The sequence below is a fragment of the Pongo abelii genome, chromosome 12 (genome assembly GCF_028885655.2).
Source record: "Pongo abelii isolate AG06213 chromosome 12, NHGRI_mPonAbe1-v2.0_pri, whole genome shotgun sequence".
NCBI classification, from domain to species: Eukaryota; Metazoa; Chordata; class Mammalia; order Primates; family Hominidae; genus Pongo; species Pongo abelii.
In genome coordinates, this window is record NC_071997.2 from 65168571 (window position 1) to 65185329 (window position 16759).

At 37.5% G+C, this 16759-nt stretch overlaps 1 long non-coding RNA gene across 1 annotated transcript in view; it reads left to right on the plus strand.

Annotated features, from left to right (window-relative positions):
- LOC103889827 (uncharacterized) overlaps positions 1–16759 on the plus strand; it is a 220563-nt gene that overhangs the window by 186103 nt on the left and 17701 nt on the right. Inside the window, exons 5-7 of the long non-coding RNA XR_008522390.2 lie at positions 2912–2966; positions 3678–3817; positions 5274–5331. This is a non-coding gene — a long non-coding RNA (uncharacterized LOC103889827). The remainder of the gene's footprint in view (positions 1–2911; positions 2967–3677; positions 3818–5273; positions 5332–16759) is intronic.

A 16759-nucleotide genomic window follows, 5' to 3' on the forward strand; every position in this document is an offset into this window, starting at 1 on the left:
TTCTCTTTAATTTTCTCTCCCTTGCCTCCCCTCACTTATTCTCACTTTTTTGTGGCATGACCTGTGTCATATAGTTTAATGAATGTAATAAAAAATGCAGACAATGGAATGTAATGCTAATACTAAGAAGGTATTAGCAGTATTACTAGTAAATAATTTTACACAAAAGTGTATTTTTATATTTTTATAACCTCAGGTTTAGAATTCTACACTGTGTTTTAACTAGTATTCCAGTTTCTGTCTTTTTGTTTTTCTATCTCAAATCCATGTTGAAACAGTTTTTACATTGGTCTTTCTAAAGCATAACTATTTATATCCCCTCATATCACAATCTCCCTTTAGTTGATGTCCATTGAGTGAGAGAATAGAGTTTCAGAGTTGGAAGGCACAAATATAATCATTTCACATATGAGCAAACAAGCTTAGGGATTTTAAGGGATTTGTCCAAAGACACACGGTTTGTGAATGATAGCTCTGGAATCTTCAGGAGCCCCAGTCCAGCACTTTCTCCACTACATAACTGGTTCTCTTCCAGAGTAGTGCTTCTCAGACTTTAACTGACATGCATATGGTCTGAGGATGTTGTGAAAATGTAGAATCTGATTCAGTAGGTCTGGGGTTGGGCAGAAAATCTGCATTTCTAAGAAGGTCCTAGGGCATGCCCATGCTGGTTTGGAGACCACACTGAGTCGCAAGGACCTAAGAACTCTTGTAAATTCTTACACTGGTTTTCAAGGTGCTTTGAAGTGTAGTCCTGTGTCCCGCTGTCCTGTATGAACACTCCAATATAGTTATGCAGAGTACTTGCTCGCTTATTGAATACCTTTTGAGTATTCTGACTTTGACCTTTTTATTTATTCATCCTCCCACCTCTCTCTGCTTCTTTGCAATTGAATGTCTACACTTTCTTTCAATAGCAAAGTTATTTCCCATCTTCTCCATAAAGACTTTCTCATTACCAAACATAAAATTATCTTTGTGTCCTCTGATTATCTCTATTACCCCTTCAAAGCTTAATAAGTCAATAGCTAGTTATCAAATCAAAGAACAAAATAAATGTATAAGAGAATAAAATAGCAGTGAATGAAGTGCATTAAGTTGTAGAAGGCAAGAGAAACAAATTCCTGAGCTCTGTAGAAAACCTCAGAATTAATAAAAAAGGTTTCCTCCTTTTCTTTTACTACATCTTGTGCTAAAAATACTCCTGGGTTAATTGCAGAAAATGAAGCTTAGAAGACTGTGAATTGTCATAGGTCAAGGATCATCAAAATTTTTTGTAAAGAACCAGATAGTATATGATCATGTCAACTGCACAGCTTCTATGGTAACTACTCAACTCTGCCATTATGGTAGGAAAGCAGCCATTGGTAATATGTAAATAAATGGATGTGGCAGTGTTCAATAATACTTTATTTACAACAAGAGGCAGCAGCCAGATTGGCCTGCCTGTAGTAGTTTACCAATTACTATCACAGATGATAACCAAATCTATACTAAATAAGGAAAGAGAAGGACTTATTGAATCCACAGTTGTTAATTGTAGCTTAACTAACTCTATAATGGGGAGCAAATCTTAAGAATTGGGCCAGGCCAGGGCAGAGAAGGGATGCATTGGGCAACGCAAGAAATCCAAGAGATTTTTCAATGAAATAATCTTTTATGGAGCCCAATCCAAATCGTATTTATAACACACCCAAACCCAATTTTCAAAATCCTACTACCTTGACGTAAAGGTGTGACACATGGGTCATATAATTGGCAGCACCCTGTTAGAAATGCAGAATCTCAGGCCTCATCCTTACACATTACCATTAGTGCAATCTGAATCTCACCAAGATCCTCAGATGATTCTTTTGCACTTTACAGTTTGAAATCCCAAAATGAGGTGTGTCAATGATCTGCATCAGAATCCTATGGGATCTGAGAAAAATGTCAGTTTCGGTCCAATCCCAGACCTACTTAATCAGTGTCACTGGGGATGGTACCCCAAGTTTAATAAATATAAATCCACGTTAGAACTCTAAAACTATTGATTGTGAACTACAAGATTGACACTAGTTGCTTCCATTCTATCCTTTCTGGCTTCATTTTTGGCAGCTGTATTTGTTTTGTTAATCTCTTTCCTATTCCCTTTTTTATTTTTAAAATTAAATTTTTTTACTGATACATAGTATTTATACATATATATGAGGTACATGTGATATTTTATTACATGCATAGAATGTATAATGATAAATTATGGTATTTGGGGTATCCATCACCTCAATCTTCATTTCTACGTGTTAGGAACATTTCAAGTCCTCTCTGTTAGGTATTTTGAAATATACAGTACATTGTTGTTAACTATAGTGACCTTACTCTGCTGTCACTGTTCCTTTTTCCAGCTCTGAATTATTTGCTTTTCTTAACATAAGAGTAACCTTTATTTTTTCTTAAGTTTTTGTCGCATGAATATATGTCCATAAAATGATATGAAGACTATTTTATTATCTTACCAGATGGTACCAAGATTCCTCTTACGGAGATGATTAAGTGTGTTTGGGAGAAGCTTTTGATAAGCCACTTGGAGTATAGCAGTCAAAGTCATGCTCAAATAACAACATGGTGAATAAAATGTTTTCTAAAAACGGGAAGACCTATTAACTACATGACCTTCTGTTTTTGCCTGGGGGAGTATACAGGTTTGGGTTGGAGGTGAATTGCTGTGGAAACTTGTATACTTTGTTCTACATTTTCTTCCATAAAATGCTGGTTCAGTAGAAAAAAAATCTCAATTGTATTAAGGAAGACAGGACTTTGGAGTGTGGCAAGTGTCATGTGGTTGTAAGATATGTGATACAAAGTATCCTGATTCTCCTGCAACATCTTCACCAAAGTCTCCACTGCTTACTATGACTCTGCTTTCTTATAGAGCTCTGCTGGAGTAAGGAAGCTGACTAAGGGAAGAACCAGAAGGCCGCCAAAATGTAAGTCATGGTGGATATGATAGACAAAACGCCCGGAAAATAAGAGGAAAGCTGACATTAAATAAATATCAATATCTGACGAGAAGATTAGGGCCACCCTAATAATGTGTTATTAATTTGCACATTTTAAGAGAGAGTTTACAAATTCCTCTTTGCATCAAAATCATCAGTCCTTCGGCCTATTCCCATATATTCTCATTCATTTGGTCTGGAGTGAGACCCAGACATTCAACAGTTTTTCAAGATCAGGTGAATCTGAAAGGTGCAGCCAAGATTAAGAACTAAAGTGGGGAATCTAAAATAATCCAAACAATGCATGTTACAACTGATAAAGTAGAAAAGTAAGTACAGATACAATTCCTTTCTCTTTTTTGTCTCTTTTCTTTCATCACACAAATCATTTTTAACTATTGTTCTGATAGTTTTTATTAATAAGCACTCAATAAATGTGCCACACTCCTAACAAAGATAGAAAAATAACATGAACCTAATGAATTAGTATAGATTTATCTAAAATATTGTAATCGATAGCTTCTTATTAAAGAATATTCATAAATAATATAAATTTACTAGTAATATAAATATATGCACATCTGGCTTGACCGTTAGATGAATATATATTGGTGTACATTATGTTTAAATAGCCTTTCTTTACCAAGTTAGTAAATTTGTCACAAACCGTTTTTTGAGAGTCATTTTATTTTATTGTAGGTGTTGAGAGCTTGGGATATTTTGAAACAAGTAGTACATTTAAAATGTAGACATTCATTCAATGAGTATTCTTTAACTCAACATGGTAAAGGCTACAGAGAAATGGGAAGGAAGTTCAGGTGAGGCTGAGAAGACCAAAGGTAAGCTGTATAAAGAAAAAAATCATTGGTAATAAAGAATTCATTAATAGATTGACTCATGGAGATCAGCACTGAGTCAGCAAATCTGCACCTAGGATTGACTGACTGATATGCCAAGGGGTTGGGCTGAGAATAGTAGGGGGGTTACTAAGTTGGATACTCCAGAAAATCTCTCCTCATAGCTCTTCTAGCATTGGAGAGAGAATCAGAAAAATAATCTAAGGCCTTAATTTAGTACAATATTACTGGCTGGTTATTCGAAACATTCCAAATGGTCAAAGAGTTTACAACAAGCGTCTTTACACAGCTATGTTTTTAGTGCTATGGTTGTTTACTTGAGAAAAGCCTTCCTAATATTCTGATTGTGTCTATATTGACATAATGGCATTGGTTTATTGAACCCATCTCTTTACATTGATAGCCTTTAATAGAAAAACATGTATCTATGTATATATTCACCAAAGATTAATACACTATATTGTAACCAGTCCCATTAGAACAGATAACTATGCTCAAAAAATTTCAAGAAAGTGATTTATTTATTTTAACAGTTTCATTGAAATATAATTGACATTCAGTAAACTGTATGTATTTAAAGTGTGCAATTTGGTTTTTGGCATGTTATACACCCATGAAACTAACTGCAATCAAGATAACAAACATATTCATCATTCCCAAGAGTTTCCTCATGCTCCTTTATAGCCACTCTTGCACTCCACTGCCCTGAAGAAATCTCTGCACTGTTTTCTGCCACCATAGATATCAGTTTTGTCTAACTTCTTTCACTGAGAATAATTATTTTAAGATACATCTTTGTTATTGCATGGATCAATCATTCATTCTTTTCTCGTTCTGAGTAGCATTTCATTAGATGCACAACAATTTGTTTATCTGTTCCCTTGTTAAGAAGGAACATTTTGGCTTTTTATTTTTGGCGATTGCAGATAAAGCTACTATGAATGTTTGTGTCAAAGTCTTTGTATGGACACCTGCTCTCATTTCTTGGGTTAATGCAGAGGAGTGGAATGCTGGATTGCCTAGTAGTTGCATGTTTAACTTTTTAAGAAAGTGCAGAACTATTTTCCAAAAATGTTGTAGCATTTTAATCTTGTGCTCCACTCCCCTGCAGAAATCTCGGCACTGTTGGTAAAATGTAGGGCACCACTTGCCGTGTTTGAGAGTTTGTTTCTCCACATCCTCAACAATATTTCATATGGTCAGTATTTTTAATGTTGGCCATTATAATAAGTGTATATATATATTTTAGTGGAACTTCAGGTGAATGATTTTAAAGACTTCCTTGCTAGGAAATAGGAAAATAAGAAAATGCATCCAGTCCTCTTTTTCTCTCTGCGCTGTCTTAGATATTTCAGGTTCAGTATCTATTCCAAAACCTTTCTCTCTGCTTTGCCATGGCCAAAAGAGTTCATTCACCTTTCCCCTTTGACTCTTGCAGACAATTGTGTGCCTTTAAAGGAAATAACAACAAGAATTAGGAGCACCCTGGAGACAAGGTAAAATTTGGCCTGTGTAATCAATCATATCTGATTCACTGAACCATAATGACTCTGTGTACAGGAAGACATCTTCAGTGGGGCAGACTTGCTTCTATGAAATCCTTAACATTTTGTGGGAGAGAAAGCGGTTTTATATTTAGCTTTTAACATGCTCAGTCATAACTACTTTTCTTGGGCATAAGTGAGTTGTATTGGTGTGCAGTTATGGTAATATGTCAAAAAATAAAGATAAGTACGTCAGTAGAACAGCTGGCCTATTTTAAAAATAGTGTCTTTAATAATTCAAGCTAAGAAATAGGATCAATTGTGTAATATCCAACATCACAATAACCATTTACAAACAGTGAATTGTGGCGGCTGCCCTCGGTTTCCTCCAGAATTATTTCCCTCAAATCAAGTAAAGTCAAAGATTCGGAGATAGATATATGACCTTGAGGAACAATTTCCAGGAAACACAAAACAAACAATATACTAGTGTCCGCAACTAGGGAGAAAAGCTGTAATGCTGTAAGGAGTCACCAAACTATAATGGTAGCCAATAAAAGTATTACAAATGCCAAGCAGATGAAGCTTTGTAGAGGAAGTCACTTTGTCATCTAGTTCTTTAATTTCTGTTTTCATTGAAGTTCAGACATGCAGCAAGTATTAACTACTGAGGAGGTGATATTAAGTCTGTATAATATGTGACTTTCTTTGCACACATTTCCCATAAGTCATTTGAAACTACTTTCATACAACATAAAGGAGAAATTGGAAAAATCTTCAGTCAACCACCACCCCTTAGAAAATGATCCCTGAATTAGAATGTCCATGTTATATACTGAACATTATGACCTCTAAGAGGAAATATATGAGTATCTAATCTTGAGGAAGATTATGGTCTTGATGATGAAACTGATGAGGGTGAAGAAGTTATTGATGATGATGATGATGACAATACTACTACTAATGATCATGGCACCAACATTTTCAGGGTGCCTTCTCTGGGCCAGCTTTGCATACATTATCTTATTTAATCTTTGCAAAGCCCTGTCAGGTTGGTCATATTATTATTTCCCTTTTACAGGAAAGTTCAGTGAAATAAATTACATAGGCAGTATAGCACTTTGTAAGCTCTCTCCATTTTAGTCTTGTCTCTCTGTTACCACAAAAATTAATGGGACTTAGTTACAATAATTGTTATTAGCAGAAAAATGGGAGGACAGACAGTGTGCAATTTGGTTGGAGAAAGAGCTCGACAGCTCTCCACCTGGATAACAATCGGTTAATGGATGTAGATATCAGGAATAAGGGAGAAAGCTCTTCAAGCAGCAGATCATTATGCAGCAGCTCAGCATGTTTATTAATCATTGTGCACAATTAAAATGCCATTTCATCCCTCTAATTAAAACAAGTAGTTCCCTGAGGCTAGCACCTGAACTAATGAAGCCTGGTTGCCTAAGGATCTCACTCAGGGAAGGGAATTAAACAATGGAGGAAGCAGTATGTTTACCAGGTTGCCTAGACAACATCAAACTGTATATGACATCATGAGCGAGTGGACCAGTTGAGACTGTAATTTTAAAGAGCCGGAGATGATGCTTTTTCTGAGTAAAAGCTGGATTTCAATATTGAAAATTTTCTAAGTTTGTAATTGTTTGGTATCAGTATACCTGAATTAGAATGTCCATGTTATATAGTGAAAATCATGACCTCTAAGAGTACAAGTATGAGTATCTAATCTTAAGCAAGCTGAAAATGTTAGGTGCCATTATTATTAGTAATAGTATTGTCATCATCATCATCAATAACTTGTTCACCCTCATCATCAAGACCAATTGTATTGGTTGGTATATTGATACCAACCAATTATATACTTTACAATAAATTCTAAATTTTCATTCTTCTTGGTATGTGGAATGGGGATTTTGATGTTTGGAGAGAAGATTTTGAGGGATTCTCTATTGGCATCTAGGTATGTGGGAGGCTGAAGGGATTTTTGAAATTGGTTGACTCTAGAAATAAAAGGGTATAGTCTAGAAATAAAAGGGTATAGATAGGTTATGGAGACACAATTTAAAATAGAGGGTAGATAAATAGGCTAGATGAAAGAATACGTAGGATTCAATCCCAGTATTGCCACTTGAACTGAACGACCCTGAACAAAGTCCTTAGAAAATAGGAGGACTGAACTAGGTAATCATCAAGTTTTCTTCTAGTTCCAAAATTCTATGGTTTTGTGGTAATTTGTGATTAATGTAACAGTGCAAAGAGATTTCATTGTATCCCAATTCCCTTGCAAGTTTGGCTGAATCAAGTCTTGCTTATTCTTTCCTTCTAATTCCTGTTCAGCTCACCAGCATATCTTTAGTGTCTGATATTATACTTGGCATATAGAAGTTGCTCAGTTAAATATACATGGAAAATATCAATCAGGTTAAACCTACAGATCTCAGTAATACACAGGTTTCAGTGCCTTGCTTCAAATATTTAGGAGCAACCCTACATATGATTCTGCATTATTTACCTGAGAAGTGGCAAACCTGAGGGTTATGAAAGCTGCTTTCATTTCAGCCCGTCTGTGAACTCAGTTTTGTATAATTCTGTACTTGAAAGCTATGGTCTAATGTTGCTTCCACTTGTACTAGGCAAGAAGCCATGGCTCATTCTTCCCCTTTTCTACCTGTCATCCCTTTAGTCCCCTTGATTCCCTGCTATCACAGAAAAATAGTTATGCCTAGAAGTTTGAGGAACTTAGGAGCATTGGTTTTGTTTTGTTTTGTTTTTTGTTGCTGTTTTTTTTTGGGGACGGAGTCTTGCACTGTGGCCCAGGCTGGAGTGCAGTGGCATGATCTCGGCTCACTGCAATCTCCACCTCCTGTGTTCAAGCAATTCTCCTGCCTCAGCCTCCCAAGTAGCTGGGACAACAGGCACACACCTCCACACCTGGCTCATTTTTTGTATTTTAGTAGAGACGGGGTTTTACTGTATTGCCCAGGCTGGTCTTGAAGTGCTGAGCTCAGGCAATCCACCTGCCTCGGCCTCCCAAAGTGCTAGGATTACAGGCATGAGCCACTGAGCTTGGCTGGAGCATTGGTTCTTAACTTATTTTTTATGGGTCACAGAGTTTCACAAAAATCTGATAAATTTCATGAAATCTTTCATCAGAAAAATGTGTAGCATGATTTTGCAAACAACTGTGGGTTATGAGGTTTACAGACTTTTGGAAGCTCATCTGTGGAGCTCAGATTAAGTTAAGAACTCTTATTTTAAAGGGTTATGTAAGAATTTCCAACAGTCCTTTAGGAGGCCTATGTTTCTCTGCCCTTCTTACCTCCCTCCAGCATGTGAAGAAAGATGGCCAGCTAATAGAAGAGTAGGGGTTTTTTTTTTTTTTTTGGTACAGACAGAACTAGTAGCACATGCATGTCAATGGCAAGTCGTTCTTTACAGTGTGGCCAGTAGACTCCAGAATAAGGTATAACGATTTCAGTTATTTCCTCTTCTACCTTCTTTATTTATAACCAGGCATCTGGCTCTGACATATTTATTTTAAACAAAGTAAAAAGACAACAATGAGGTGGTAATAATCACACTAGTAAAAAATAGGCAAAGTATAGAAAAATATTAGGGCCTTCATTTTCTTACACTGTTCATCCTATTCTTCGGGCAAGGAATATGTTGGTAACTGGAAATTACAAGCTCAAGTTATCCAATTTATGAATTTAAGAATTTATTCTTTCTGTTTTCGGGCCATTGTTCATCTGTCGAACCTAAATCTTTCTTTCCAAACTGAAGCTCAGTTTCTCTTGTATATCATAGTACGAAATGTAACTTGGTCAGTAGGACATCCAGAAACTAGCAGAAATCAGCCAATAACTCAGATTAAGTGGCATGATAATTGGGTTTTCTAAGCATTTTTTGGTATTAAAACAAGTTAATCAACCATAAAACACAAACTCATCAGAATCCAAGGTCTTATTCAATTAACTTCTGGCCTCAAACACTTAAGTGTTTTTTTTTTTCCTTTCTTTCAAATCATTATGTCATATTTTGCAAAGAGAGAAAGGATTGTCTGGAGTGAGAAATTCCAAAGATGGAATAAGAGCCAATCTTTTTAAACTGTATCATTTTATCCGTGATTATTATTTTTAGTAAAAATAAAAACAAAAGTTTTCTTCTTGCTCAGAAAGGAGATGAAATCTTAAACTTACAAGTTGAAACAGAAGGACTGAAGTTTTATAGTTTTTTGTTTGAAGTGACCCTTGTATTCTTATATTTACTCAAAACATTGGATAAACTAGAAATTTGGGAAGCAAAATAACTATTAATATAATACCATCAACACATGATTTTCTTCCTAGATGCTTTATTTTACGTTGATTTACAACTGCTTAAAATCTTTTCTTGGTATGAAGGTCATAAATTAATGGTTAAAATAGGCAAGTGTAAACCTTTACTAGTCCTCAAATCACAGCTTTAGCTTAAGCTTTCCTGGATGTGAGCCTATAAGTTGCCAAATTACTGTGGTAAAGAGAGAAAAGGAGGCTTTTTTCCCCCTTTTTGTCAGACAAAACTGGGTTAAAATCTCATATGCCATATATTTAGCTATCTGACCCTGGGTACATTATTTAATCTCTATGAGCCATGGTTTTCAGCTGTAAAGCAGTAGGAAAAACATTCTTCTGATAAGGTTCATGGTAGGCACAATGGTTTAAAAAATCAGTTATTTCTCTATTCCTTGAATTGTTATTACACTTGGATGGTGTCACTATGACTACAAAGGTAGCAGAAAAAACGCAATGACTCTATGAGATAGTTACAAGATCAGGAAAGGCAGTGGGTCAAAATTTTGGTAGACAACTCGAGAGTTAGGACAGTAAAATCTGCATTGCTTAACAATGAGGCTATGTTCTGAGAGATGCATTGTTAGTCAATTTTGATGTTGTACAAACATCATAGTGTATACTTACAGAAACCTAGATTGTATAACCTCCTACATACCTAGGCATATAGCCTGTTGCTCCTAGGCTACAAAGCTGTACAACATGTTCCTATACTGAATACTGTAGGCAACTGTAGCACAATGGTATTTGTGTATCTAAACATAGAAAAAGTAATGCATTGCATGGGGACTCTATGACGGCTATGACATCATTAGGCAAAAGGAATTTTTCAGCTTCATTATAATCTTACAAAACCAGGTTCATTGTTGACCAAAACACCATTATGTGGGGCATGACTATAACTGGCTTCCAGATGTGAGAATGGGCCACTGGGCAAGAATACTCTTTGGTATCTATGGTCAGGCTGACAACGAGAAATCTAGGGGGTTGAGTATGGTTGGTTAAGTCTCAGAGCATAAAGTGGCCAGCCAGGGAAGGAATAAAGGAGTCAAATATTCATTCATTCATTTACTCAAAACTAAATACTGAGAACCTGCACTATTTCTGGTAGTGAGAACCTGCACTATGATAAGTGTTAGAGATATTAACAAAGTCTTTTGAGAACAGAGAAAACAGAACAATTAACATTTGAGAAGTTGAAAAAGGTTCTTGGCTCACTAAATGTTTATGTTTATGCAATGAGGGAGGAATATTAATCTGGGTGTTAAAAGATGAGTAGAAGTTTGCCAAAGGGAAGATGCAGTGAAAGAAAATTGTAGTTTGAGGGAAATAGAATGGATGTAGCTTGAAATTATAATGGTCTGATGTATAAAGGGAATGATGCCAAATTCAATAGACAGTCAAGAAGTTTGGATAAAGCGGGAGGTCAGCTCAGATTGGGAACATTTTTATATGCTGATTCTGCTTATACTGTGTAGGTAAATGGAGAGCTATCAGAGGTTTACTGAAGTGTTGGATGACATGATAAGATTGGTTTTAAAGGAAGATGACTCTAACAGCAGGTTCAGGATGGGCTATACTGAGAACAATCAAGTCACAAAGATATTAGGAAGCTCATTGATTTAATAAATACTGTAGTCATTTTTGGAGGAGTGAGGAATAATCATATGAAACATATCTAAAAATATTTTGAATTTTGCCATATTTCTAGCTTACAAAGTATTCTTGTCCCCCTACTTCATTTATTCTCTAAATAGCTCTATGGAGTAAACATTATTATTAGTAGTATTTATATTTTGTAGATGAAGAGCGTGAAAATTAGAGAAAATAAAAGACAATCATCTTCCAGTTACTAAGTGGGATGCTGGGATTAGATTAACTCAGGTATTTGATCTACAAGATCATTGATTTTTTTTCTATCATACAGTTGCTCTGAATCCAATTGAATTTTCCAGTTGAGCATGAAAATTATATTGTTGCAAAAGCAGCTGCAATAATTTACCTTCCTGAATCAACATACTTGGGTATTTTCCTTCCATTCTGATTCTGCACTTACCCATATGACTTACCTTCTTAAGTGGGACAATAGCAAACATGGCTAAATTGGAGACCTGAAAAGTATTTGTGCACTGGGGCTTGCCCTTTCTTGATACACTTTGGAACCCTCAACCTACCATGTGAAGAATCCTTGGCTTGCCTGTTATATAATGAGACATGTGGCCAGATTATCCCTGTTGCTCTACCTGAATTCAAGCCAACCATAAGACATGTGCATGAGGCTGTTCTAGATCATCCAGCCCTAGGTGAGCCAACCCAGCCCAGAATCACCCAGGTGATGCAGAATTTGTTTATTGTTTTAAGCCATTATGTTTGGGAATTATAATGCAGCAAATACCAATGAATAGTCTGTATTCTGCAAGTGCCCTTTGTACCTACAGATATTTGAACAAAGCAACAAAACAACAACAACAAAAATGTATTGGAAATATCCAAAGGTTTTATTTCTACCAGCCTGAGCAGTGATTTTTGAACTTGGCCACATGAGAATTACCTGGACACTTGTTTAAAAACTCAGATTCTTTAGATCACCCTAGACCCCCTAACTCAGTATTTGCGGGGCAAGAGCTTGGAAGGCTATGTTTTAAACAAGTTTCACAGTGATTCTTACATTTACTAAAATTTGAATTTAACTATTCAAAAGATTAAATTATTTTCCTCACCCAAATATTCTTTCATGAATGTCTTTTACTAGTTTGGTAAGTTACCTGGAAATTAACTTTTAAACCATGATTAAAGAATAGTAGCGGGGAGGTGCCAAGATGGCCGAATAGGAACAGCTCCAGTCTACAGCTCCCAGCATAAGCGACGCAGAAGACGGGTGATTTCTGCATTTCCAACTGAGGTACCAGGTTCATCTCACTGGTGAGTGCCAGAGAGTAGGTGCAGGACAGTGGGTGCAGTGCACCGTGCGCAAGCCGAAGCAGGGCGAGGCATCGCCTCACCCAGAAAGCACAAGGGGTCAGGGAATTCCCTTTCCTAGTCAAAGAAAGCTGTGACAGAGGGCACCTGGAAAATCGGGTCACTCCCACCCTAATACTGCACTTTTCCAACTGGCTTAAAAAACAGCACACCAGGAGATTATATCCCGCACCTGGCTTGGAGGGTCCTACGCCCACAGAAACTCGCTCATTGCTAACACAGCAGTCCAAGATCAAACTGCAAGGCGGCAGTGAGGCTGGGGGAGGGGCACCCGCCATTGCCGAGTTAGTTGTTTGATTAGGTAAACAAAGCAGCCGGGAAGCTCGAACTGGGTGGAGCCCACCACAGCTCAAGGAGGCCTGCCTGCCTCTGTAGGCTCCACCTCTGGGGGCAGGGCACAGACAAACAAAAATACAGCAGTAACCTCTGCAGATTTAACTGTCCTTCTCTGACAGCTTTGAAGAGAGTAGTGGTTCACCTAGCACACAGCTTGAGATCTGAGAATGGGCAGACTGTCTCCTCAAGTGGGTCCCTGACCCCCAAGTAGCCTAATTGGTAGGCACCCCCCAGTAGGGGGCGGACTGACACCTCACATGGCCGGGTACTCCTCTGAGACAAAACTTCTAGAGGAACGATCAGGCAGCAGCATCTGTGGTTCATTAATATCCACTGTTCTGCGGCCACTGCTGCTGATACCCAGGCAAACAGGGTCTGGAGTGGACCTCTAGCAAACTCCAACAGACCTGCAGCTGAAGGTCCTGTCTGTTAGAAGGAAAACTAACAAACAGAAAGGACATCCACACCAAAAACCCATCTGTACATCACCATCATCAAAGACCAAAGGTAGATAAAACCACAAAGATGGGAAAAAAACAGAGCAGAAAAACTGAAAACTCTAAAAATCAGAGTGCCTCTCCTCCTTCAAAGGAACGCAGCTCCTCACCAGCAACAGAACAAAGCTGGATGGAGAATGACTTTGACGAGTTGAGAGAAGAAGGATTCAGACGATCAAACTACTCTGAGCTACAGGAGGAAATTCAAACCAAAGGCAAAGAAGTTAAAAGCTTTGAAAAAAAATTAGACAAATGGATAACTAGAATCACTAATGCAGAGAAGTCCTTAAATGACCTGATGGAGCTAAAAACCAAGGCACGAGAATTACGTGACGAATGCAGAAGGCTCAGTAGTCGATGCGATCAACTGGAAGAAAGGGTATCAGTGATGGAAGATGAATGAAATGAAGCGAGAAGAGAAGTTTAGAGAAAAAAGAATAAAAAGAAACGAACAAAGCCTCCAAGAAATATGGGACTATGTGAAAAGACCAAATCTACGTCTGATTGGTGTACCTGAAAGTGACGAGAAGAATGGAACCAAGTTGGAAAACACTCTGCAGGATATTATCCAGGAGAACTTCCCCAATCTAGCAAGGAAGGCCAACATTCAAATTCAGGAAATACAGAGAATTCCACAAAGATATTCCTCAAGAAGAGCAGCTCCAAGACACATAATTGTCAGATTCACCAAAGTTGAAACGAAGGAAAAAACGTTAAGGGCAGCCAGAGAGAAAGGTCGAGTTACCCACAAAGGGAAGCCCATCAAACTAACAGCTGATCTCTCTGCAGAAACTCTACAAGCCAGAAGAGAGTGGGGACCAATATTCAACATTCTTAAAGAAAAGAATTTTCAACCCAGAATCTCATATCCAGCCAAACCAAGCTTCATAAGTGAAGGAGAAATAAAATACTTTACAGAGAAGCAAATACTGAGAGATTTTGACACCACCAGGCCTGCCCTAAAAGAGGTCCTGAAGGAAGCACTCAACTTGGAAAGGAACAACCGGTACCAGCCACTGCAAAAACATGCCAAATTGTAAAGACCATCAAGGCTAGGAAGAAACGGCATCAACTAATGAGAAAAATAACCAGCTAACATCATAATGACAGGATCAAAATCACTCATAACAATATTAACTTTAAATGTAAATGGGCTAAATGCTCCAATTAAAAGACACAGACTGACAAACTGGATAAAGAGTCAAGACCCATCAGTGTGCTGTATTCAGGAAACCCATCTCACATGTAGAGACACACATAGGCTCAAAATAAAGGGATGGAGGAAGATCTACCAAGCAAATGGAAAACAAAAAAAAGGCACGGGTTGCAATCCTAGTCTCTGATAAAACAGACTTTAAACCAACAAAGATCAAAAGAGACAAAGAAGGCCATTACATAATGGTAAAGGGATCAATTCAACAAGAAGAGCTAACTATCCTAAATATATATGCACCCAATACAGGAGCACCCAGATTCATAAAGCAAGTCCTTAGTGACCTACAAAGAGACTTAGACTCCCACACAATAATAATGGGAGACTTTAACACCCCACTGTCAACATTAGACAGATCAACGCGACAGAAAGTTAACAAGATTACGCAGGACTTGAACTCAGCCCTGCACCAAGTGGACCTGATAGACATCTACAGAACTCTCCACCCCAAATCAACAGAATATACATTCTTTTCAGCACCACACCACACCTATTCCAAAACTGACCACATAGTTGGAAGTAAAGCACTCCTCAGCAAATGTAAAACAACAGAAATTATAACAAACTCTCTCAGACCACAGTGCAATCAAACTAGAACTCAGGATCAAGAAACTCACTCAAAACCACTCAACTACATGGAAACTGAACAACCTGCTCCCGAATGACTACTGGGTAAATAATGAAATGAGGGCAGAAATAAAGATGTTCTTTGAAACCAACGAGAACAAAGACACAACATACCAGAATCTCTGGGACACATACAAAGCAGTGTGTAGAGGGAAATTTATAGCACTAAATGCCCACAAGAGAAAGCAGGAAAGATCTAAAATTGACACCCTAACGTCACAATTAAAAGAGCTACAAAAACAAGAGCAAACACATTCAAAAGCTAGCAGAAGGCAAGAAATAACTAAGATCAGAGCAGAACTGAAAGAAATAGAGACACAAAAAACCCTTCAAAAGATTAATGAATCCAGGAGCTGCTTTTTTGAAAAGATCAACAAAATTGATAGACTGCTAGCAAGACTAATAAAGAAGAAAAGAGAGAATAATCAAATAAATGCAATAAAAAATGATAAAGTGGATATCACCACCGATCCCGCAGAAATACAAATTACCATCAGAGAATACTATAAACACCTCTATGCAAATAAACTAGAAAATCTAGAAGAAATGGATAAATTCGTCAATACATACACCCTCCCAAGACTAAACCAGGAAGAAGTTGAATCTCTGAATAGATCAACAACAGGCTCTGAAATTGAGGCAATAATCAATAGCTTACCAACCAAAAAAAGTCCAGGACCAGACGGGTTCACAGCCGAATTCTACCAGAGGTACAAAGAGGAGCTGGTACCATTCCTTCTGAAACTATTCCAATCAATAGAAAAAGAGGGAATCCTCCCTAACTCATTTTATGAGGCCAGCATCATCCTGATACCAAAGCCTGGCAGAGACACAACCAAAAAACAGAATTTTAGACCAATATCCTTGATGAACACTGATGCAAAAATCCACAATAAAATACTGGCAAACTGAATCCAGCAGCACATCAAAAAGCTTATGAACCCATCAAGTGGGCTTCATCCCTGGGATGCAAGGCTGGTTCAACATACGCAAATCAATAAATGTAATCCAGCATATAAACAGAACCAAAGACAAAAACTACATGATTATATCAATAGATGCAGAAAAGGCCTTTGACAAAATTCAACAACCCTTCATGCTAAAAACTCTCAATAAATTAGGTATTGATGGGAAGTATCTCAAAATAATAAGAGCTATCTATGACAAACCCACAGCCAATATCATACTGAATGGGCAAAAACTGGAAGCATTCCCTTTGAAAACTGGCACAAGACAGGGATGCCCTCTCTCACCACTCCTATTCAACATAGTGATGGAAGTTCTGGCCAGGGCAATCAGGAAGGAGAAGGAAATAAAGGGCATTCAATTAGGAAAAGAGGAAGTCAAATTGTCCCTGTTTGCAGATGACATGATTGTATATCTAGAAAACCCCATTGTCTCAGCCCAAAATCTCCTTAAGCTGATAAGCAACTTCAGGAAAGTCTCAG